Source organism: Rousettus aegyptiacus, unplaced genomic scaffold (genome assembly GCF_014176215.1).
Source record: "Rousettus aegyptiacus isolate mRouAeg1 unplaced genomic scaffold, mRouAeg1.p scaffold_m13_p_12, whole genome shotgun sequence".
Lineage (NCBI taxonomy): Eukaryota > Metazoa > Chordata > Mammalia > Chiroptera > Pteropodidae > Rousettus > Rousettus aegyptiacus.
The window spans coordinates 70832946-70857923 of NW_023416287.1; the positions used below are offsets into that span (position 1 = coordinate 70832946).

General features: G+C 35.6%; 1 non-coding gene across 1 annotated transcript; it reads right to left on the reverse strand.

Moving 5' to 3' along the window:
• Positions 1-499: 499 nt before the first annotated feature.
• Positions 500-606, reverse strand: LOC118610146. Its single transcript, XR_004953805.1, has one exon. It is a non-coding gene; the product is annotated as a U6 spliceosomal RNA (small nuclear RNA).
• Positions 607-24978: the final 24372 nt, after the last annotated feature.

Here is a 24978-nt window from a genome sequence, read left to right on the forward strand (position 1 = left end):
TCTAAGGTTGAAATTTCTGAATGTTGAGATTGATCAATTAGAAAATTTTTTGTTGTAAAAAATGAAACCCTCATAAACTAACAAAAGTTTTTAAAAAGAATAATACATTTTGCTTTGGTATTTGCTGACCATTTCCCACCCCTCAAGCACAGGAAAATTATGCTTAAATAACAAGTTGTTAATATTTTATTTTATAATATTTTTGTTCTGATATGACTTTCAGTCCTTAGCATATGTTATGGCCAAAGGATAATTTACAATTTAACACATTCGATGACAGAAAGTGGTCATACCGCATGCTATTAAATATTGCTACATAGTTGAGTTTGTAGAAACAAAGATGTTTTTCCTCTCATCATACAGAGTACATGAAAGTGTTGAAAATTTTCTATGATTTCATAGAAGAAAAACCCCATATTCTCTCTATGAACATACTACACCTGATAAACTGTCATAGCTGTGTCTAAGAGTCCATTTGAAAATAAACTTGAAAAACGCAAAAAATATGCAACACTTCATGGATTTGCATGGCATCTTTGCACAGGGTCCATGCTGATCTTTTGTGTATCATTCCAATTTTAGTATATGTGCTGCTGAAGTGGGCACAAGTTTTGTTGTTAGTATTTTATTATAATATGTGCTTTGTACACCAGAGGGAACTATCTGTAGAAATAAATAAGAACCATCTGTCAATAATGGAGATTAAATGCTAACAGGGCAGGAAGGGAGGCCTCAGGAGCACTGAGATGACAGAACTATCATCTGCCTATTAATGCCCCATGGCAAAACTAGATACAAAGAAGAGAATAAAAGCAGTGGTTAGGCCAACCCAAGAGGGACAAATCCACTTGGAAATTCTACCGTACGCCTGTAAAGGACCTTCGTTCAAATACGTTCTGCAATTAGAATTGTCTCCAACTACAGGGATTATGCCCCTATGTTCTTCTCTTTCTCTCCTTTTTCCTTCCTTCATACTTCTCATTTATTTTTCAGGAATAGAATATGAAAGAAAACAAAAATTATGTGAGTATTATGACCTGCCTCTTCAATTTTCAGTTTACTCAGCACTCACTTCTAAATTAAGCTTTCTTCTATACTAGGTAAGATATTAAAAATGAATTTAATATGATTTAAAAAATCCAAGATATCAGGAATTAAAGCTTTTCCCCATCTTCATGCAACTACTTGGAATTCTGCTATGGGGTTGCGTCATTCCTGCTTGCTTCTGCAGTTTTTTTCTTTTCTTTTTTCTTGTTTCTTTTTTTTTCTACTTATGTATGTTCTTTCTGACCTCTTCTAACTTCCCTGGCTTTGGTAGCATTTGGTAAAATTTCACGCTCTATTATAGGACTTTTCTGTTCAAGCATGAACCATCATGTAATAATAGTCTTTCTTAAGGTAGAATCTGAGTGGTAACCTTTGAGTATCTTTATTAACCACCTGTAATCTAAATGCATCTTTGGGTAGTGGGGAATGGAGTCAGTAATGTAGCCTTTTGACCACTCAGCTGGATTGTGGGCAAAAGTAAATCCTCTGAGAAATACTTAGTCAAGGAAGTAACTCCACTATGTGTCTACCATAAGGGTCATCTATCTGAAATTCTCATCTCCCTTTTGTATGTTTGCCAGATGGTCGTTCAGTCTCTATTTGGACACTTCCCATCATGCAAAGCTCATTATCTTTGAGGTAACCTATTGCTCTGAGAATATTACGAATTATTTAAAACTTGAGTTGAGCTGAAATCTACTTGTAAATTTGATCTATATATCCTACTTATACCCTCAAGGGCAGTCAAATCTCATTATATCTTAAAATGACAGGATTTCATATATTTGAAAAAGTTATATTTCCCCTAAGTCTTTCCTTTCTAAACTAATTATTCCAATAATCATTCTTTGGACAAAAGTAAAAATACAGATGAACCCACATTTTATAGATTAGGGGAATATTGAGGGAAAAAATAATGTATAATTGAATTTATTCATAAGTACAGAGACCTGTAGTGTGATACACAGAGCTTTGGTGTATTTGATGTTGGAGGTCCAGAGAGCAAATCCTGACAGTCATGTGAAGGCATGCCATTTAAATTATTTGATCCATTTTAGAATTGAGGAAATAGAGATAGTAATGGTTAAATAACTTGTTCAAGGTCTCAGGAATTGTAAGGAAGTTGTATTGTCCCACACAGATTTTCATAACGCAGATTACTCTTCCCCTGACTTTTCTCTTCAATCTCTTCTTCTCTTCCTCCTTTCCCTACCTGTTCTCTGCACTTCAGCCACAGTACATTTCTCTAAGAGCCTGCAATAGACCTTATTCTTCCTTGCTGCCAAGCCATCGCACAATGCTTCCTCTCTCTGGAGTATTTCGCCCCCAGATATTTACTAGAATAACTGCTACGCATGCTTCAGTTTCCCATATCATCTTCCTCAGGAAGTCTTCTTTGAGTGTCTAGAATGAAGTTTGGTGCCCCTGCTATGCAGTCTCATTGCATCAGAGAGTTTCCTCACTGACATGTATGTCTATCTTTTGCTTATTTGCTTATTATCTGCAAAAACATCAAGCTCTATTAGGGCTGGTTTCAATCTTTTTGTATACCAAGGATCTAGATATAGTGTTTAGCGTATGCTAGGTATTCAAAATTACTGTTGAATGAATGAATGAATGAATGAATGAATGTATCCAAAGTGCTAGAGACATGCTCCATTCCTGAAAGACCTCAGTTTTGAGAGAGAGAGGACTTTAACTCCTAAACTAAGTTACGTGTACAATTAGTCCACATCGCAAAATAAATGTGACAGATGTAATATATAAGTGACATTAGGCACATCATGACAATAAATGCTTTAGACAGGTGGGAAGAATAGAGTTGTAAAAAGTGAAAATAGTACGTTTATTCAAATTCCTTATTTTTTAGCCTTATTTCTCTTTGTGAAATTTGAGCATATCCCCACTAGCCATTGTTATAGTTACATTGTTACAGGAACATTTTCAGAGCAGAAACGAAATGGCTCATTGGTCCTATTTTCATTTTGACTGTCCCCATGCTGGCCCTGAGCTAAATGTAAACAAATCTAGGCAGTATTCTTCTCACCAGTACTCCTGCCTCGCTAGCCACTAGTCAAAGCCTAGTCATACAAGAAGTGCCTGTCTTCATCCATTTGACAAAGTAGTATAAAAGAGTCCCTGAGCTATTTTAATTTCTGATTTCTGAGCATTCTACTCAAGGGAGAGAGAAAGTAAATGCAAGTGTTCCCTCTAGGCACCCTTCTCAAAAGAATAAACTGCCAGTTTTTCCCAACATTAAACATGATTCACTACCTGAAGCCCCTCTGCCTTCACTTCCTGGAAACCACCTAGGCCTCTGCTTGAAGACGATCATTCTTAAAAAGTGTTTTGACACATTACTAAGAGTAACACATGACAAAATTGTATGACTAAGTTGGTTTTTTTTTGGAATTTGCATTGTAATCTACTTTTTTTTTTTTTAATGAAATAAGACAGAAGCAAAGATTCATGAAATAACCTACATCAAGCAAACAATACTGCCAAACTATGGGTAGGTAAATTTCCATATCTAGAAAAAGTATGCCTGTGGATTACAGATAAATTCACTTTAATCACTGACCTCTCAATAACTGGGTTGACATTACTGGCCAGTAAATGTTAGAGCTCAACATTTCCTTTCTTAACATCATCTGAGAGCCTCCAAAGCAGCAGACGGGTCAAAACAGAGGTTATCACACTGCCTTGGTTGTGTTACACTTGTGCTGTGGCTGCCTTTGTTCCCTCTCTAGACTGCTATGGCTTTGAGGTAACCTTAGCAATTCATAAACCACAGATTCTTTGACAGAAGTGCCCACATGGTGAGACTGGGTTCAATCTTCCAACATGACCATACATATCAGTTTTCTCTGCTAACATTATCCTTACCTCAAGGTAATCATTCTTTCCCCCACCCCTTTTCTTTTTGCCTCCTTGTCAAAAATGTATTCCCATGTCAACTGCTCCTCAGAAGCTGCCAACATCGTAATGCTGAGTTCTTCTTAGCATCCAGAATCTTTTAGACCATCAATTCTCTCCAATACCATTCTCTAAACTACCACTACAACCTCTTTTTGCATATCTGCCACTCACTTCCTCTCCCTCTCTGATAGGAAAAAATTGCCTTTCTCACATACTGCTTTGTTATAAGCTTCACCTTTCTTGAGTCACTACCTCTCAGATTTTTCTTTCTCAGAATATTTAGGTGACTAGTGTCTGAGTCAGAGAGGGTTCTAAGTTCTATTGGGAACCACTCTTCATCCTAGACCCAAGACCTGTTGCTAAATCTGGTTCACTAGGCCTTCATCACTTGTAGGTTTGAGTTTTTATTTTCATCTGTGTTTTTTCTATCAAGGCCAACTTGGCATCCAGTGAATTCTTCTGATCTCTCAAGTCTTTCATAGTTATAAATGTTAATTCCTAGGGGTTCTTGGGCCCCATGAAAGTCAGTGAATACAAATTTTCACGTAGAATTTATTAAACACGTTCATACATAAACATTTTGGATATCACCCTTCCAAAAGCATAAGATGGCACATGTATCCTGTCTTTGTAATCAAGAAAATCATCAAAAAAGACACAAAGAAAATAACTTCAAAGTACACAATAGAGTTTTATTCTTGAAATTCCTTTATTTTTTGTTCATTTAACTGTTTTCATCCCAAGCCTTCTGACGACAGTCTCAGATGTGAGACTTTCTACAGTTCACGGTCGACCTCATCAACGTCCACCTCCCTTTGCTCTCTGTATATTAGATAATCACCTGCATCACACATTTGTACTGGTCAGTGAATAAATGGTCAAGGCTCACTGTGAGCGAGACTCAGAGGTTGTGATTCGGGGGGCCATCACTCCATCAAAACAGCAGCCTGAATTTTCTTTCTTGCTACATTCCAAAGATCGAACACTGAAACTATTGGTGACTCTCAGTAAATGGCATGAAAAGAATAGTAAAAGTAGTGTAACAACAGTCTACAGCCACCACACGCTCATCCTATCTCTGCTGACACACATCTATTATAAAAATTATCATTTTTGTTGAGAATAATTAATGATAAGTCCCCTAATAAATAAATGTGAATGATTGCTACTTTTTGTTTTAACAAACCCACAAAACAAATAAGCCCATGTGGTCTGGAAGAGAAGAAAAATTGATGAAAAAATGAAGATTTGGAATTTATGTTTTTGGAGTTGGATTTTGGGGCTGAATACTAAGACAAGAAAGGGCTTCTTGTCTGGACATGATATAGGCCAAACCTTTTAAAAGTCAATTGCTGATTTTGGTTTTAGCTTTAACCCACCTAGGGGATGTTTATCCCTCAGTATATGACATTTCAAATCAAATTCTTTGCGTTTCTTTTCTTCTGTTACATGTATTACGACATCTTTTAACAATTTTGATCCTTTAGCATAGGAGGCAAAGTCCTATGCTAAATTCCCTCCAACTATATAGAAATGATTAGAAGTTATTAATTTGTTGAATATTAAACTTGTTCTACAGAGCAAATATCAACTAGATTATGACTATTGTGATAATCAATTTGGAATTCATGATTTTCACATAATGTTATTTATTGTATTTTATCAAAATGTTACTTAAAACAATAATATATATTCTTGACATAAAAGGAATATGACTATCATATAAATATATCAGACCTCTGTTTGAAAAAAAAGATCAAAGTGATATGGAAGAACCCATTCCCAAGAATTAGGATCTAGGATATAGTTCCACTTCTTCCTACCACCTCTCCAGAGTAAATCAGTGTCTCTTAGTAACTCATTTAACAATCTTAAACCTCAGTTACCTTTTATGAAAATTAAGGGGCTTTTTATACTGATTTGTAAGATTTCTTCTATCTCTGAAATTATGTAATTCTACAGCTTTGAATTACTTGTCAAAGAAATTTCACATTAATTCTCATGAAAAATAAACTCACAGTCTTCAAAAATTTGGTGAGAATGGCCTTTTAATTTTGATGTTATAAAAAATACAATTGAATTTCAGTGCATAGTACTGACTTGCCTAAATCACATAGCTAGTTTAATAACATAACCACATTTAAGATGAAGATTTCTGGATTTTCCTGGCATTACTGAGCAAAAATACAAAAAGCATGTCTGAACAATGAGATATGCTTGATGAATAATTTAGTTATTGCAATCATTGTTTATTTTGTTTGTTTGTTTGTTTGTTTTTATCTGAAAAATCAAGATCATATCACTCTGGCCATTTTATCCTGCTAATGTTAGATTCAAATGAGTTGATATATGAGAAAGAATTCTGAAATCTCTAAATGTTATTCAAATATATAAACCAGTCTGCATACTGATGCTGAAAGTACCAACAACATTCTTAACTAAATTGAATGCATATTTATCATCATAACTGGATCATTGGAAATGCTTGTTTTTCGCTTTTTGGCATATAGAAAAAGTAGGCAATATGTCAATGTTATATAGTTTGTGTAAGGTTCACTTGAAGTTTTTTGGTAAAGCCAAAATTCAGGTTTACTAATTCATTCAGCGTATATTTCCTGAGCACCTACTGTCTGTGAGATACTGTTTGGGGTGCTGAGAATACAGAAGCAAGTAACACAGGCAAGCTTCTAGTGCCATGAAATGTATAAAATTTCATTTCAAAAACAAGGACAGGAATACATGAAGCACCAAGAAAAATATCATATATTGATGTTATTTGAGGAGCAAAGCCAATAGGTATAGTTAGAGTATAATGAGCTGAGATTTAAATTACAGTAAGAACAAGTTTAGGTGAAGCTGGTGAAGAAATGCCAATCTAGGCAAAGGGAATCAGCTTTGCACACTAGCAAAGAAAATAAAGAGCTTGTGTGTTCAAAGAGAAGTTAAGTAGAATGTGTGTGAACTGAGAAGTAACTATTGGACTTAATCATATGGGGCCATTTGTGATATTGACAAGTATAGCTTAGCAAGGTTAGGAAGAAAGTTGGCTTGGAGATATTTGGAGAGATAGTGTGAATGGGAAATGCACATTTGAATATAGACATGATATTCAACAAAAGAAAAATTACAGACTACTTTTTGCTTGATATACATGTATAAGTAACCAGCTGACAATGGATTTCTAAAGAATGCTAATGGACTAAGATTAACCTACCAAAATGGTTATAGAAAAAAGTGAGATAGTTCTTAATCCTTTCTCATTTAACAACTATACCATTATTCCAACTAATTCAGTTTATTGTTAGATTTTTTTGATTTAAAATATGACAAATAACTAATATCATTAAAAGGAAACGCAAAATAATAAAGGATGATATCAAAGAAAATACTATTACAATATCCTTAAAAATAAAACTATAAGTTTTATGTGCAAACTTTTATTCTGAGCCTTCTAGCAATAAGTCAAAGGGTAAACTTTTGTGGGATTTACAGCTCTCATTTTGTGATTAAAAAATAAAAAAAGATTTTCTTTTCCTCAGCTTTTCCTTTTGCTCAACCATTAGAAAAGAACAAACTTTATATGAAAACCTTATGCAACATAACAAGCAATGTTTTTGTCTTGTCTTATCTTACCCAAAACATGTGTGTTCAACATATAACTATCCATTTACCAATGAAAGCCAGAGATGTAATTAAATTATATTTTTATAAAGCAGCTTGGAAAGTGAGGTGCATGGGGTTGGATAAGGACAGGAAAACTGTTTTTGAATATGTGTCTTAATAATGATAACCTAGTTTAATAGAAGGTTTAGAATTTAATAGAGAAATTGATAGAAAACAGTGATTTTGCAATTTTTTCGGTGGCTCAAAGATGGGAGAGTAAAAAGTATGTCAGATGGCAGAATTGGATTTCATAGAAATCTAAATATATGTGTTGAATAAAATGAGGTAAAATTTAGCAGGCTAATGTTAATGCCTAAAACTTCAAGCCAATATCCAGTTATAAAAATATAGGAATAGAGATGTGGTACAGTAATACATAATATTACTTTAAAGAAAATAGTTCTACTTTAAACCAAATTGTTTCTAAAATCAGTTTGGTTTGCTCCAGATAAAATATGCCAATGTGAGGAAAGAAAAAAAAATACCATCATAGCATCCGTTTTTGGACAGTACACATTTCACTCGCTACCCCTGCTTAGATTACCTGGTGATACTGTTTTTTTCATTTCTCTCCCAGCAAGCCTAGCATTCTGTAAGGCAACTGTTGGTTAGTACAACAGCTGAACTCAGCTCTCAGAGGGTTCATGCTGAGCAGCTGGTTGGATTTCACTTTAAACTTGTTTGCACAGAGCTGCTGTGTACAGCTGTTTACCCCATCAAGTTTATCTCCTAAACACAGCACAATATAATTTATTTTTATAGGGAATTCTTCATAATAGGGAATAGCAAATGGCTTCTCAGGGAGAGTCAATCATAGAATAAAGAGGAACAGAAGGATTGAAGGGGAGTTGTAAAGTGAGAAAGTGACACATGAGACATGAATATTCCAGGGAAAGTGAGAATTCCAGCAGGCAATAGGAAAGACTGCAGGGGAGAAAAATGGGAAAAGTGATGGATGGTGGTGGGAGAGAGCAAGTCAAGGTAGCGGGGACCGGCATCAGAGGAGGGAGGTAATTAGAAACACCTGTGAAAAATTCTCAGCTCTATATTTTTACCGGTTTACCTTAGGGCTCACTGACAAACACCAAGTGAAGAATAAAGCCAAGTTTCTAGATAATTGACACTGTTTGGTTTACAAAATATATTTTATCATGTATGTTTGAGAAACACTGACCTAAGGATCATCTGAAATATTTGTTAAAAGCACAGATGCTGGCTCTCATCCCAAACTTATTATAATAGAATTTCTGAAGTAGAGACCTGGAAAACTGTATTTTGAACAAGCCTATGATTCTTCTGAGTAGTTCAATTTGATAAACAGTGATTGAAGAATACATTTGGTTGCAAGCAATGGAATAGCTGAGAAAAGCTCAATCTGTAAAGCATTTTTATCTCACCAAAAAAGTCTGAAAGCAGTTGGCTACTGACACTGGTCACATAGATTAGAAATGTCATTATGGATCCAGGTACATGTAACTTCCCCACTCCCTCATCCTAATGTTTTTTTTTTGCCTCAACACTTTGATTTATAAACTGTCACAAAATGACTACTAAATCCAGATATGGAGTTCTCATCCAAGGCAAGAAAGAGGAGGGCAAAGAGGAAGTAATGGAGTCTGCTTGCTTTTTTCGAGGAAACTAAAGTTTCCCCAAGATGTTCCCCAGCAGAGTTTCACTTAGGTCACATTGGTCAGCACTGTGTCATGAAGCCACTATTTAATTAAGAGGAGGCCAGGAAAGCAAATACTAAACACTCTAGCAAAGACAAGTAAAGGAGAAAAGAATTGGGAATAGTGTTGAGTTAGGCAAATTATATTATCCACTACACTGATTTAGGTCAATTGCACTATTTTATGGATGAATGATCTTTTTTACTGTTTTCACAAGAAGCAGTGATTTTAATATTTTTGACTCAACTACATGGACACTTATGAAGGACTGGATTGATTTTGATCAAGTGCGTTAACTTTAATTTACAATTTCAATAATAAGGTATGCATGTGTAATAAAAAAAAAAACTTGGAATATATAAAGAAAAATCTAAAGAAAAAAAACACAACTTGATATGAACTCACCATCCAGAAGTCTAACTTTGCTAGTACATTCATGTATCTCCTTCTACTTTCTTTGCAATGAATATAAGACTAATGGTATTTATACAATAAATACCATTTTATTATTTACTTATGTCTTTTTTTCTTTCTTCTTTTATTTTAAAAATTATTTTAGGAGAGACAGGCTTTCTGGTACCCAAAAGAGCTAGAAGCAAAAAGGTTGGATAAGGACACTTGGGGCACTAATAATTCTATTTTTGTTCTTTGATGGTGTTACCATTGGGGTAATGTAAATCTGTCACGGCCTCACTGGTGCTGAGGGGGCCTTGATTCTTTCCACTGATGCAGTAAGGAATTACAGATCAGTGAGACTAAGAAAAAGCAAGATGTATTGAAGTATGTTTCAAGGCAGAAATGGGCTACACCAGAGAAGGCTGTGGCCTCGTAGAGGTGGGGAAATCTGTATTCTATCTGGGCCATGATGGGTGGTTATAAGGGTAGTGCCAACTGAGTGGCATGTAAGGTCATTTGATTGACAGTTGGCTGTTATAAACTTTTGTCTATTAAGCATATACATACCCAGAATTCAGTCTGCTATAATTAGATTCATTAACTTCTGGGCATATGTACAATATTATAACAATGGTGTAATGAGGCTGAGGTGAAAAGGTTAGAGGAGTCCTTACTGCTCAAGTGTTTGTAGCTGGCCTACACTAGTTGCTCTGTTGTGGCTTTTTGTTTCCTTGTTCTTCAGAACATAGGGGTATTGTTAATTGAAAAGGGAGTTTTTCTGGGAGGCCCTAGGGATGGCCTTTGAGTTGGACCATCATTCTTGTAATTCCTGTGGTTTCAGAGCTGGGCCTTCGCTCTGGTCACTCATGTCTAGCTAATTGCCTAACAATGGGAGGTGGTCTTGGTGGTACTGACTTCAGGTCAAGACTGGTGGTGTTCAATGTTGTAAACATTATTTTAAACAGAAAGGATAGATTATTAGTCTAAGTTCTTCTAGAATGATTATAGAAAGTGCGGTATACAAAGTCAATGCCAAAGCAAGAATTTAGCTTCTTGATCATTGTCAGAACGGCTTTTCATGTAGAGAATCCAGAGCAAAGGGCACACTTCACTGAGACAGGCTGCGCCTTCTCCATTCCCTTGCTCTTGCTTAACTTTCCTAAAGTCCTGCATCCTTGGGTAAATAGATTACAACTTATAGCAGGCATCATCTCTTTTCTCAGCTCTGCAACCCATCTGCAATGCTGCAGAACATGATTTCACAAATGTACTTACATGTTTGCCTTGTTGTAGAGATGCGTATTTCTGATAGACATTCATGTAATTTTAGGTTTTCCTTTTTACAAATGATTCTGAGTGAAACTTTCTTGTATATATTATATATCTCTGTAGGATAAATCCCAAAAGCAAAGTTGCTTATATGTTTGCAACTCATTTTAAGTTTTAAAATGAAGTGTGCTCATTTTAAATTTTGATATAGACCTGATTATTGATTTGTATACCATCTTGAAATAACACAGCTTGCAAAATCCTTAAAAGAAGACCACCTTCTGATATTGTACAGTTTAATGATATATAATTAACAAAATCACATTTAATAAAAATTATGAACAAGCTGAAATCTTCTACATTATTATTAAATATTCACCATTAAAGTCCACCATTTATTTGCATTTTAAGTGCATCTGTGACACATCTTTAAGCCTAATTAATCATCAGGCACCTTTGGTTAATGTTGATTTTAGCTAAAATGTGAAATTCTCCCATAAAAGCACATAGCCAGACAAATAAAGAAATATGTTTAGAACCATGCAAATTAATGCAGGGTCATAGGCAAGACCTACAAAATAATTAAACTAGGTTAAGGAAGCCATGCTTTGGGAGACTAAGAATTTTAATTAAAATTGTTATTGAGTTCAAATGAGGGGGTTCTGTCTGTAATTAGTGAGTAATATCTTTCTGCATTAATCAACGTCACCAAAAAGTACCTAAATTAACACTTTGCTTTTTCTATTTCACTTTAGGTTTGTGGGGTTAGTAGGGAATAACTTGTATAAAAAAGTAATTAAGATTAGAAGGACACTTTTTAAAATCTTGCTTTTCTACCTGATTTAATCTTGGGCACCATACTTGAGAATAGTGAATTAACACATATTTATTGGATACTTACTACAAAAGAGTCATGGCTAGAACTACAAAGAAGGTTTGGCTGCCACTTATAAATGATGTATGAGGCGTTAGGCACTGAATTAGGAATTTTATAACCATTGTCTTATTTTTTTTTTCATAATATTTTTATAGTTGAAAATATTAACTCATCTTCCTTTTTTTTTCCCCCCCAGAAGAAATGAGTGATTTACCCAAGGCCTTTGCAGTAAATTACAATGAAGACCATAAAAATGAGATTCGAGAGCATGGCTTGGATGTGCAGTCATAATGGATTCTGCTAGTGAGACGTGAATTTGCCTCACCCAGTCACTGGCACCATGGATGACCACAGCCCCCTCTCCCTACCTCATGCTTGAGAGCAGACCAGAAGACACCCACTGAGAGCAAATGGACCTACAAGTAGCAGAGGACTCTCTGAGATAAGTGCCCCTAGATGGGTCTTGTTTTCACCAGATAGGTGAGTGACACATTTTTTGGAGAACACTGAATAACAGGTAGGAAAAAGGAGAGAAAAATTGCTCTCACAGATGTCCATGGAAATCTGAGGTCAAGGAAGTAGAATTATGTCTCTAACAGATTTTATATTCAAACTTAGTGAAATGCAAAGTCAATGTTCTTCCAGTGCACAGTTCCCTGCCCATAGAACCATGGGGTTGTCCCATGGGAAAGACATATGTATACTGATCTTATTCCAGATTCTTCTGCTATATAATGTACCTCTCCTTTGACCTTTTGCTTTGTCTCTATGCTAGGGGCCCAATTTTATAACTAGTGGGCCAGATTATGAGGTATTTGAGACATGGTAAAGAACTCTGGAGGATTACAGAAGGCTGAAGTTTCAAGATTCTCTGACAACTATTCTTGAAGGTTTCTCTCCCAGAAGCAACAGAGTGCTTCACTTCGCTTATTAAAACAGCTCACAGGAAGTGAAAACAAGATCCTTCCCTTCTTTGCTTTTATTCCTTTCCTCCTTTCCTTTTCCTTCCTTCCTTCCTTCCTTCCTTCCTTCCTTCCTTCCTTCCTTCCTTCCTTCCTTCCTTCCTTCCATACATCCATTTATCCAACAGATTTTCACTAAATAGGTGCTGTATATGGGATTAAACACCTATTATAAAATTCTAAACACTGTGGGTCATTTTTTACGAAGCTTTTACAATTTCTCATGGATCCTTGCATCGCTTCTCTTTCTCCTCTCCACAACAATCTCATCTTTGTTATTTCATCAAAACACTGGTTTCTTTCAACAACTACTAAATTGTTTGAAATCCTATAAAGAAGATTGTAAAAATGGATTAACAGCAGCCCATTTCCCTCTGTTGAAGATCCATATTAATGCTTTGTATGAGTAAAATAAAGCAACCTGAGATATATTCCAATCACTTTGTTTGTTATTTTGGAAATTTTTGCTGTGTTTTGCTTTTGTTTTGTCAATGATGAGGTATGTGGCATTTATAAAAATAATTTTTGGGACAGATTTTGGACATATATATTAAAAAACTTGTAAATTGAAGCATCTTATTTCTCACTAGCACTATCTCTCTGCTTCATTAAAGCTATATTTCTTCCTCTTTGCCCAGGAAAACTGCTCCTATCTCCAAAGGCAAGTTTGAAATTCTATTAAACTTAAATTGCTCAGTTACTGCAGGATCCAGACACGCATACACACACACACACACACACACACACACACACACACACACACACTTTGAAAAAAATGAAGACCAAGCGGCAAAAAGGCATGATATATTAAAAAAAAAAAAGAAAGAAAATTTAAAAAGAAGAAGATATACAACCTGAGAAAAGAAGTGGCAGAGAACAAGGGTACGCTAATACTTAGTCAGCTTTTGAATTGGGAAATCTGAAAGAGCAAATACCTTTTGAAGCCAATATGCATGACAGTACTATAGATTTCTGGATAATTAGGCATGAGAAATAGTAAGTAGTGTATTCACCTACTGCACTGATGTTCTTATTAAGATGCCCAGCAATTTATTTTTTCCAGTAGATGGTTTGAGGCTTGGAAGTTGGCTGAGGGTAAAACCGAAAAGAGTAATAGAGAGTCTTCTAAAATAGTTTCTGGCCAAGCACAGTTCAAGTAATTGGACCGCTACAGTTGTCTCCCTAAAATGCACTGAGTAATAAACACAAGGTGCAGAACTCATAAAGAGCTCAGTTATTTCTTTCTATTAGTTCAAAGGACATAACAATAGAAAACACAGAAGGAACAACTGAGAGAGATTGGCCTTGCTGTCCATCAGAGATTGACTGAAGCCAAAGAATGCGAAGGCTGTTTTAGGGTACAGTGTGGGGACCCCCACCGATACCATATGACTTTACATATTGCAGGACAAAATATAGAGTGCTGCTCTCTTTGTGAAATGGTCATGGAATTTTTTGTCTACTTGTACCCTGAAAATATATATATTTCTGAAAAAGTTCCCTATGCTAGATGATCTTCAAAATAAAACACTTCATGATGCACTATATAATAAATGAATAATCCTTTTGTGAAATATCGATTATTGTTAATCAGCTAGTTCTATCCTTGAAGCGGCTCCTATTTTCTCTATAATATGTTAGGAGCTCTAGTGAATGAAAGCATAAAATCTAGTTTTCAGCAACTTTTAGCTTAAAATCTCATTAGAGGGACCTGAGTAGCACACATGAGACAAAGTGAATGTTATATATTAGTATAGAATTTTGGACAAGCAAGTGGAGTAGTCTGGAACACAAAGAGTATCAAGTATAAAATTCTTAGTGTTTGCAATAAATATCTTTAGGTCAATTTCCTGAAAGGCCTCTAAGGACAACAACTGAGACATGGAGCTGATCTAAATGAAGCAGAAAATGAGGTACAAGAGCTGATTTTTTTCTTTAGTGATTTTTAGGGTGATTGGGTTTGAAAGTGGAGGCATGTATTGACACTTCCATGAGGAAAACCAGGCATTCCTTTCTACTAGCCACCAAGTCTGAACCTGATTTTCTCACTGTTTAAGCATTCTGGGAAAATTTTCTGAGATATCCCATTCTGTTCTTTCATTTTTGTTGTTCTGTGGTGTGGGGAAGAAATATTTTTTCTCTACTTTTATACGTTCTTTCAACTGGTCTAATAATTAAATTAACATGTGACAGATTAACAGGAAAAATGGAAAAATTTAATTACCTACATACATATGGGAATCTCATATATATTATGGAGTCAGAGACCCCAAATACTTGAGAAGCTCAGATAGAAAGGTAAAAAAAAAAAAAGAAAAAGGTATATATGGCATCCTAAGCTAAGAAATGAGGTATGAGCCCTGAGGTTTCAGGGGAGAGGTGGGTCATTTAAAGAATAATAAGAGCAGATGTTCAGCAATTAGAAGTTTGCCCTACCATATAAATAGGTCATAAACTAAAGGATAAGGTAGCTGAATGAATAAGAAAACAAGGCCCCTATACATGCTGCCTACAAGAGACTTACTTCAGATTAAAAGACACACATAGACTAAAAGGAAGGGGTTGGAAAAAGATATTGCATGTTAGACCTAGAGGGTATTGTACTAAATGAAGTAAGCCAGATAGAGAAAGATGAATACCATGTGATTTCATGTATATGAAGAATTTAAAGAACAAAATAAACAACAATAACAACAAAAATGAAAACAAACTGATAGATGCAAAGAATATTTTGAGGGCTACTAGACAGGACAGGAGTTTGGGAGTATGGTGAAAAAGGGTGCAGGGATTAAGAAATATAAATGGGTAGTTACAAAATAGTCATGGAGATATAAAGTATAGCATAAGGAAAATAGTCAACAACGTAATAAATACGTAACGGGGAAGAAAGGCACTAGATTCAGTGGGGTGATTACTTGTGCTCTAATCACTATGCTGCACAACTTAAACTAATATATTATTGTATGCCAACTATAATTGAAAAAAATACTCATTGAATTGTATGTTGTAAATATGAGTAACTAATTGTCTATTATATTTCAATAAAGTTAGAGGGGAAAAGATTTTTTGGTAATAATTTTTGTTAAGGGCAAGATTCCCAGTTAGATTCTTCTAGGCAATTAAAGGAGTTTTACATGAGCCCAAAGGATCTTGATTGTCTTTGGCTTAAAATCATCCACATACCAAAGCAGCATGTCTTGAGGAGGCCTGTTATGAACCCCTTCAATGGCCTCTCAGCATGGGCATTATTCATCCCTTATCATAGGAGCATGAACTGCTCCCAGGGTAAAGTGTTTATTTTTTTTCTTTCTTCCTCCTTTTTTATTTCATTTACTCAACAAGCACTTATTAAGAGCAGTTATAAGCAAGCACTATTCCAGATTCTCGGGATACATCACTGAACAAAAAAGGTAATGAGCTTCAACCTTAAAGAGCTGATATTGTAACAAAGGTAAACAGACTGTTAAACAGTAAACATATTAAAGCATCTATATAGCAAGTAGAGCTGAATCATTCAACGGAAACCAAAAGGAAAAATACGAACAGGAAGAAGGAGAACGGGCTACAGGTTGCATGTTAAAATGGTTGTCGGAAGAGGGCTAAGTGAAAAGCTCAGATTTGAGAAAAGAGAAGCAGCAGGAGGCCATTGGGGCTGGAGTGAGGGGAGCAGGGAAGAGTGTGGTAAGAGAGGAGGTCAGAGAGGGAGGAGAGTTAACAAATCATGCAGGACTTTGCAGGTCTTTGGAAAAGCTTTGAATTTTCTTCCTATAAAATTTGCTTAATCCAATCTATAAATCCAAATTATGAAAAAAAAAAATTCAAAAAAATCACACTACCTTGTAGAGGACTGATTGAACTAAATGAAAATTTATGGTATTTTTCCCTTGTCCTTTATGACAAAATCTAATTTCAAAGACCTATTATGCTTTGCATCCAAATTAAAATAATCTGTTAATCTTTCGAATTAGGAAAAAAGTAACTCTAGAACTATCCTCAACAATGTTTGTTCCTTCATCTATTTAACAATATCCAAGAAAAGAACTGATAGTACTAAAACCCATGCCTGACCCTGTTGCTCTCCAACTTAAACTTTTACAACAATTGTCACAACCGACAGCTGTATGGCTTCATAGTTGAAGTACAGATAATGGGAAAAAGTTAAAAAGACCAAAAGTCATAGAAGAACATAGGACAAAGCACCTCAAGTGGTTCAAACATGGAACAAAAAGCAGGGGTCTACCTGATACTAAATATACGTAAGCAGAGACATAGTGATCATCTAACAACGATCTGATAAGAGGATTCCTCTCTTGTCAAATGGATTGGGAAGATCATCCCTCAATTTTAGAACTTCAAAGGACTTTTTTTGAATACTTATTGTGAGCCAGATATTTCTAGAAGCATTTTACATAGATTGTCTCATATGAGACACATTACCCTTCGAGTCTGGATTTTATTGCGGTCACTTTATAAAACAAACAAATGAAACCATCAAATGTCATAAAACTAGTGAATTATGGGGCAGTTTATAAATCCATATATATTTAATTCTAAAGCTTTGCAGTTGTTGTTGTTGTTGTTGTTGTTGTTGTTGTTAATCCTTCCATCCTAGCTCCCAGGAACCAGAATCTGAAAGTGGTCTTACAAAACCAACCTTAATTAATTATTTCTTTACTTATTTCCATAATGTATCCATTTAGCAGGCATATACTAATTTCCTCAAATAATCAAGGCCCTGTTCCAAGTGCCAGTGAGACACAGGTGGAAGATGCAAGCGTGAGAGATGATAATTACAATTAGAAGATTAGAGTAGTCGAACTACCCCTTGGATACTGTGACCTTGATCTTGATTCTATTTCCTGAATACACTCATTTTGTTTTGTTTTTACATCAGTCTTTGCTTCTATCCTGCCTGTAAGACTGTCATTTAATTATCTCGTTGATAAATACCTCAACAACTTTGTCACTCAGTTATAACTAACAAAAGCATTACTGAAACTAGCTTCAACCAACTCAGATGATATTATTATGTCTGATCTTTCTCATGTTGACTCTCTTAATCTCTCTGATCCACACCCTCATCCATCTCCCTGCCTGGCTCATTTCTACCAAGTTTAACTATCTCTTACCATAAGAAAGCATTTCTTAGGCAGTGGGGTCCAGGAATGACAACAGTTCAAGTTTCACTTCCTTTCAACTCCTTGATTGCCAAGGTAAGGCCTCTGATCTTCTGATTTCAAATTTTGAAAATTTCGAAAAAAGAACACTGAAAAGTCCAGCCAGATCAGCTGAGTGAGGCACTACGAATGGTTGGGCCTGGATCATAGGGCAAACTGGATGCAGAGGGATGAATATCTCATCATAATCACACAATTAATCTTACAGAGAAATAGTTTCTCCAAGGAAAAGGAGGCGCTCAACAACTGAGCAACAAATGTCCATCACGAGACCCAATTTAAATTCTATCTTTATCATAGTTTCTCCTGAGCCCCCAACATATATCATCTTTCCCCCTTCTAAAGTCCCTAACACACTGGTCATCTAGAGTTTCAAATGTCTTTTATAGTCATGTCTTTCCCAAAAGAATGATTGAGATATTTTACATGAAGCTTTGGGCTAGATTCATTATTTAATTCAAAGAAACTGTAAAAGAATGCCTCTCCTAGAAACAGTGCCTAAACAGCATGTGCCAATGAGAAATAGAGCAAGGAACTTGAGCTAGTGAGGGACAGGAACTCCTTTATTAATCCACCGATTTACTTAATCAAAAATCTTCAATGAAATTCTCCTATTTACTTGGAATTATGCTAGAAGTTGATGAAACAACAAAAGTCACGTGTTCCCCCATCCTCTATTACACACCAGTGGGATTAGACATTCAAAAAACAAGTAAACAACTACAGCATGACGAAGTGGCTCTGGAACTAAGAAGAAAATTCCTAGAGTGCTATGTGAGTAGTAACTAGGACTTCTAACTTGGCTTGTAGGGTGAAGAAAAGCCCATTTGAGGAAGTGCAATTTGAGCTGAGCCTTCAAAAGAGTAACCATGCAGCTGAAACATAAGAGGCAAGTGGTATAGGTACAGAAAGAGCATTTGTGAAAGTTTGCAGCCTTTCAGCATTTTAAGGAAACTGTAAGAAAGCCCAGAGGGTTGAAAATCTGGCGAGGAAAAGCACACTATGTTTCCTGGTTTCTTTACCTTCCACATGATGAAGTTTATTCATTCTTTTCCTGGTTTTCACAGTGAAAGATCTTGAGATCTAGAGTGACCTGACAAAGAGGTCCCTGTGGAAGGTAGGAGAGGACAACAAAGTCAAGGCTGGCTGGGGGCACCAAGGCTCTCTATTTGCCAACTTCGCACTATTGCCAAAGGCAACATGACAAATACTGGAAATCACACTAAAATAGGTGCAGGAGACTTGGATATCTAATTCATTCCATTTAGAGCTGAGACAAGCCAAGTTTGAATTTCCTTTTCTTGTCTATAATTTGAGGATGATCCCTCAGAGTAGTTTTCAAGCTTTACATGACACAGTGCGCATGACTTTAAAAGATCTAAAGTGATATGCCAATGCAAATACATGGGATTCAGGGTTGTTTTTTGCATATCCAGCATTCAGATTAAATGCCTGAATGCTACTTACACTGTATATAAGCAGCCTTCACAGCAACATGCCTGCCTGGTACTCCAGATCTGGTACTGAAGCAGAAGCTCTCATTGTGTGTGTGTGTGTGTGTTTGTGTGTGTGTGTGTGTGTGTGTGTGAGAGAGAGAGAGAGAGAGAGAGAGAGAGAGAGAGAGAGAGAGAGAAAGTTTTCTGTGTACGTGGTAAGTGCCTATGCTGCTTGTGTGTGGGCTTGTGTGGTATATGTGACATTTTTATATATGGTGTATGTGGCATGCATGCATATGGTTGTGGTGTAAATGGGCGCATACACACACATGGATGTGGGATGTGTGTGTGTGTGTAGTATGAAAAAATGTGGTGTTGGGATAGTCGCATAGGCTGAAAGTCAGGAATCATCTGAAAATATCATCCAACTTCATTTCAATTTCCAGGGGAATCCCAGAGATGGCACATTGTTAAACTTACAGAGATGCTAGCTTCAAATTAAACCTAAATCTTTTGTTTTCTAATAGTTTGGCAGGATTCAAACCAGAACACTCTGAGAAGAGTAACTAGGGGCTGTGCCACAGGCATTTGACACTATAACCAGTCCTCCTAAAAGACTGCGAAAGCCTAAAAGCCCATAATGGGAGTGTAAGGCCATTGGCTGTGTATGCTCTCAAGCCTGAACTGCAGCAAGATCTCTCCAGGCCAGACTTGAGCCCCTGGAAGCAGAAGAGGACACTGTTTATGAATGCAGCTGTTGAGATGCCAGTTGGATGGGAAGCAAATATATTCCTCAGGTTTTCTATTATACCCCTTTCTCAACTGCAATAACCATCAGTAAACAGTTGTGCCCTAATTCCTACAGCCCCTGAATTCAGGGACAGCAAACTGTGGAAAACTAAGTGAGACATGGAGACTTATGCAGCATTTCTCTGATTGCTAGTCCCCTGGATTGTGTAAAGATAACAAGGGTACTCTATGAGCAGAGGTGACTACCAGGGCCTCACACGTTCTCTGGATATACACCGCACTGACTGTACCTCCAACACACCAGAAGATATTTTAAATTCTATCACAGTACCCTAAAGTCCTATTCACCATACACTGGAATATGTGTCTATCTCTGCAGAGAGAAAGAAGAAATAAAGTGCAGTTCTTTCACATAGAAAATTCACAGGCCGATGGAGGAAACAAGAGCACTACCTAGAAAACAAATATGGAAAAGTGTGACACTGGATTAAATTCAGTTGCAGGTTCTCAGATTTGAAGTACAGAAATAGGGAAAGTCCATAAGAAAATCTTTATGAGTGAGGCTTGGCTCTAAAAGCAGATGGATTTTGCTAGACACACTGGCTAAGGAGGGAGAGTAGAGAAGAGAGAAGGATTCCTTGGGTGGTATAAATTCAATGTTTAGAAAAATGTGAGTGTTTGGAACAAGGTATTTAATCCTTAATGTTCTCTAGTTGCCATATCTAAAACCTATGAGGTTTCTAAGAGCTTACAAAAATGATGTTTGAAACCTAAAACAATAAATATAGATTCAAAATCATGACATCTATAAAATATATCATAACTTCTACCAATCGGCTGCACCTCAGCTCATATAAATATGGTGTTTGATGTGGATGTTTGATACGATGAGTGGTGAAACCTCGAAATGAAAGCAAGCTCAGAACCCAAGAAGGTCTCAAATCAGCCCTGCTTTAAAAGACATAGACTCCAAGGAGATACCTAGAGAACATTACTTTTCTAGATATTGTTTTCTTTATCCAAAAAAAAAAAAAAAAATGAGGTTTCTAAATTGGGCTCTTCAGAAATCAGACATCATAAATCTATAGAGGAATCACAGAAATTTTATAAATTTTGAGGGGCATAATTTAATTCAAGTGGAGTAAGATTCAAGTCAGATTAAGTAGTATTTGAGGATTGCTCATGATTAGTTAGAAAGTAGAATACACATACGCATTTGGTTGTATATATTTGTATTAACAAATTGTCTAGCAAATATTTATGCTTTGTTGGTAAAGCTAGATTTTTTTTTTTTTTTTTTTTTTTTTTTTTGTCAATTGGAGTACAGGAAAGGTAAACTAACTAGAAATGTTTTTTACCTCTATGACTTGATTGAATAGTCAGAATCCAAAATATTTGGACTATAATCAGGCACTTCTGTGGACCTGCTGACAACTTACCCAATAACAGGCATAGTAACAACCCCAACCTATCAAGTAACATCAATCATTACACATGTTTAAGAAAAAATCTTAAGAAAACAAGGGAAAGTGCCAATATTTTTCTTTTTACTGCCTTATGTATCAATTGATACACTAAAGCTGTCTGTTATGTCATGAATCTTGATTTCCCAAGAACTTGTTCTCTTCTAAACATCAGAGGAGCATACTGTAAAAGTCAAATAAAAGACAGTTACATAATTAAAGGGAGTACATTCTTTCGCTGAGATCAGCATCATAAAGTAGCTATGTTGTATCCAATCACCACTACCTGGGCATAATCTTATATAATGCTGAACTGAATGTACATTCGATTTATACTTCTGAATTTATGTACATCAGTAGCAGTCTAAATTTTGTCTAACTTACTTAAATACAGTCTAAAGGACCTAACCGCCTACAAACTGTTGTTTTAGTCAGTGTTTTGTTATGAAGATGATGGCTACAAACAATAGAAGAAACTTTGGTGATATTTAGAACTGTGTTGAAGCAAAGATTTGGAGATATAAAGGTGCTTCATATGTATACATTGTTCCTAAATTTCAATGTGTTTTCACAGCTCTTCAACAATTGTTATTTCTGAAAATTCTGTATCTTGTCTGACATGCTAAATACTTTTACTGGAATTTGATAGATAAGTAAACCAAGTCTAAAGGGTAAAATTGAGCCCAAGGTCATAGAGCTGGTTTTTTAAATATCCTGCATGTTTTTAAATTTCTGAGAGAGATATGTCATATATATTATATCCCAGAATTATTTAATCAAAGATCCTTTTCTAGGTGTTCGAAAAAAACCCATTTTGAGAAACTTATATTCCTCCATAAATTCTCTATCAATCTCAGAAAATAGGCCCTTACCCATAGGCCTTACTATACTTTCTATATTTGATAACACTGTTGATAATGATATACAAGCATTTCGGATCTTGTATCTTTTCTATAAGAAATTTGCAGAACCAAGGGATGCCTAAAGCAGTTTGCTTAAGGAACCTCGATTAGTGGTTCAGACAGATGCTTTCTGGAATAACAACCGGTGAGCTGTGACTGGAACATGATGAAATGTTTTGCACATAAAATGAATCCTTATGCATGGAAAGTCAATATCTGTTGTGAGTGGTTATCGTCTGGTGGTTAGTTTGAAGAGCTGGGAATTAGAGTAGCTCATTCCAGCTGAGGCTCTCACTCTTCAATGAAGAAGCAGGGCAAACAAGTTTACACAAACCCAAATGTGTTTCATTCTGGCTTTGTCCCAGGTTAGTACAAAAGGCAGAGCCCACAATATTGGAGCACACACCATAGGCAAAGAGTAAACTTTGCCAAAAAAAGAAAAGGCAAGGTTTCTCTTCAAAGGTAAAGGAAGCTTTATAGCATCTCCCCAAAAGAGTCTTGATATTTCATTCTGCATGGAGTAGGGAATATGGTAGCTATTCAATAATCTGTTCTATTAATGTTGAGCTCCTGTTACTGAGACAGAAAAGATACTTTTTGCCTATATACAATTCTCTTATATCAATGAGATGTATTTTAGACCAGAAGCTCTGAGAAAGCAGAGACTATGGCATCTTCCTACTATTAAATGAAGTACTAGATTCAGTTAATTCAGAAAAAGGTAGCAAATCCATTTATACAAATCCATTTATATGAAAGTCAGTAAGGGAGAACTTCAGTTGTTGGAGTTATTCAAATCATTGGCTTAACTTTTCAGCCATTAGTTAAGTATGATGAGGAACTGACATGCATATAACTAATCAATTCGACTAAGATTTAATATCTATCCAAAATTAATATCCTCCCATATTTTTACCTATGGAAATACAGGGTTTGTTTCCTTATTTTTGCATTCCTTTTAGCTGGTCCTTCTCCTTACAATTGGTTTATCTCTCTGTGAATTTCTGTTTTGTTGGTGCCTGTTTCTTTTTCTCCCTTTCTCTACCCTCAACTTCTTCTTTTTCCCTTTCTTCCCAATTTTTAGTGATGGTTAATGATAAATTATTGTTGAGTTAATAACATGAGAAACATGCCTAGGAAAGTAGAAGGAACTGAAAAAGAATCTAAAAACAATAGTCACTGTGTGACTCCCTTGCAGTCCTGTAGGCATGTCCTATTGCCCTTATATTCCATGTATTCACTGAAGAAAAGCCTTAACTTTCACCATCATTAAATGCAAGAAAATATTTAGTAGTAGAGAATCAAATCTGGATAGTTATAATAAAGATTCACAGAATCAGATAGTAGTTGAGTTTGGAGGAACTTTAAGAGACATCTAATCTAGCATACATGGTGTAACGGTTAAAAGTATAGAGTCAAGACTGTCTTCAAATCTTAGCCATGAGTCATCTCAAATTCATGTCTGAGTGTCAGCTGTTGGGACTCTTCAACTCTACTATTCCTTCTCCATGTTCAGGGTTGGGCGGTCTGGGCGAGTAAAGCCCTAAGTATTATGACTGCTCTAATTTTGAGTTTAGGATTTCCATTTACAAATGGCAGCTGTAACAAACTCGCTTTTGAAGCCAAATCAAAACCAATTAGAACCTTCCCACTGAATGCATTTTATAATATGTCACTCCCTCATCTAATTTATTTGTTATTATTTCAATCAAAATATATGACAAAAAATGCACACACATATATGTATATATATGTAAACATGCATATATATACACACATACATACATACACACATAAAACCAAGATCAAAGAATTGGAACACTTTGGATAAAAGTAATTAAAACAAAATTTAAAAGGGCATAAGTATTGTTAAAAAAAATTCTTAGGTATGCAAAAGAATAAGATTAACTGTCCATTTTTCTAATTCTGAATAAAAGTATACCATGGAGATACCAATTATGCTTCATTATAGCAAATAATAAAAAAATTCAAATTATTTAGTTTCACGATGATCTTTTTCTGTAAACTATATTCACTTGGCATGAGATACAGCTAACAAAACAAAATCCACACAACATTTATGGAGTACTCATGTTCTGAGGTGATATAGTTAATTCCATATTTCATTCCCATCTCAAAAATTAATTGTTACTTATAACTAGGGTTCACATAGCATTTTATTTTTTTAATAGTGTGGCAGTTGAGTGGTTAAAGATGGAAGCTGGGTAAGATTAGGAGAGTTGACCAGTAATGCTTGAGAGCAAAAGCTAAATTTGGAAAAGTTGGGCTGGTTCAGAGCTGGAGATCTGGCCTTCTCACCTACAATTACAATAAAATATATTCCTGCGTTATTGCTTTAAAAAACTATAATTAAATAATAATTAAGCAATAAACCAACATGTATTTTATTTTAGAGAGTATATGTTTTATGAATAGCCGAGAGAAAG